This window comes from Morone saxatilis, unplaced genomic scaffold, assembly GCF_004916995.1.
Source record: "Morone saxatilis isolate NCDOM2014 unplaced genomic scaffold, NCSU_SB_2.0 Contig12, whole genome shotgun sequence".
Taxonomy (NCBI): Eukaryota; Metazoa; Chordata; class Actinopteri; family Moronidae; genus Morone; species Morone saxatilis.
The window spans coordinates 13,235,025-13,236,888 of record NW_023339674.1 but is presented as its reverse complement, the minus strand read 5'-3'; positions in this window follow the sequence as shown (position 1 = coordinate 13,236,888).

Here is a 1,864-nt window from a genome sequence, read left to right as displayed (position 1 = left end):
AGTGATGGGGCTGCCACGTTACCAGCGCCCCATGAGCAGGCTTGAGGTTAGGTTGCCTTGCAGGGCACCTCGGCAGTACACAGGAGGTGAAACTGGCACCTCTTCAGCTACCAGTCCACACTCCATATTTTGTGGTCTGTGGGACTTGAACCGGCGACCCTCCGGTTCCCAAGCCCCTTGGGACACTGAGCTACTGCCGCCCCAAAGTCGTAGTCGTCCCATCCGTGTGTTCAGCATGGTACAGTCAGACTGACTATCACATTCCCTCCCTAACTTCATGTTGAGAGTGCCCAATGTGACTTAAAGAAGACACACTTTGTTGGAAACCTTATAGGGCTTTGTCTCAGTCTTTGTTGGTAAGCTCTTCCAAATGCTCACAAAGAATTCCCTGTGCTTTATATTTGGCTATGGGCACATCCACTGTCACATCCTGTCACAGATATGAGATTGGTGCCGAGCATGTCTGTAGATTGGTTGAGACAGGACAACAGGGGGTGACAGTGAAGAAAATGGAGGTGAGTTAATGTGCATGAGAGCTCCAGCTCAGTGGCTCTTGTCTTCAGCTTTCTCACCAGGGTAAGCCTCTGTATAAAGGTCAGCTGAGGCCAGCTGTGGATTTGTTTGTGATCCCAGAAGCTTTGAGTACAGCTCATGCGGTTGTAGTGTCCACAGAGAAGAGTCGCCGGGTCCTTCAGAAGAGCCAGACACACGCTGCAAGGTTTTGCCAGCGAACATTTTCCTTTTACCGGTGGTCGGAGTTTCATTTCCTCACAATAGACAGAAAGCTATGCTCTGATCCAGACCAAAACTCTTCCTACTATTCATGTTCATTTGCTGATCTGCAATTTATTTGCAGGTCAGCTGTTGCACCTCACTGTATGTCGAACTTGCAATTCTGTGAAAGAGGAACAAGGAAATGTGTGGCCAAAATGGACAGATCGCGTTGTGTGTGAGCAGAATTGTACAGGTCCTGCTTTAATTCCAGCAGGAGGCAAAGATTGTACTTGAACTGCCAGTGTGTTTTCAACCCATGTTTAGAAAATAAAGTGAAGCATATGTCACAAAAAGGAGTCAAAACACATTTACATTGTAAAACAAAGTACACTGTTAAAAATAATGCAATGCATTCACTGGTTTGGTTTGGTCTGTTGTTGAGAAGCTTTGACACAGCTTGGCTCAGATTATTCATAACTACTTCATCAGACATCATTCATCAGATTGTATAATATAATAGTCAAACAGATCTTTTTCACAACAGCCATTAATTAAGGTCTGTTCCATTCAGGTCAAACAGAGTCAGGGTGCTGTGTTTACCTTACTATTTCATGTCAAAATGGCTGCAGTAAGAATTATGCTTTAACTATTTAACTATTTTATGATCATAAATCATTAATTATAATCATAAAATACTGCAATCACCCGCAGCTGTTTTTGCCATCAAAAAGATATCAACAAGGCGTAAATTACCACAAGAATGCTCACTCCTCTACTGTGTGGCTGAATGAATAAAAATGAATGGAACATGAGAAGAACAATAGAAAAACAAAAAAGGCATAAAAAGGAGAATATCATGCAGACGTGGTTAGGATAATTAAGCAGAAATGAAAGCAGGGTGGAAATAACTCCTGCTGCAACAACACATACATGTACTAGTGGAGTGGGACAGTATGGTGGTCTCCAGCAAATGTGATTAAAGGTAGTGAGTTTTGTGCTCCAAAATAATGTGTTTTAAATGTATACATTATTCTATTGATCCATTTTAAATTGAGTTTGCAGAAAGCTTTTAGTAGTGATGATGATGTATTGTTGTATAATGCAGAAATAACTAGGCCCAGCCCTCATAAGATAAAATAAGATGTTCCTT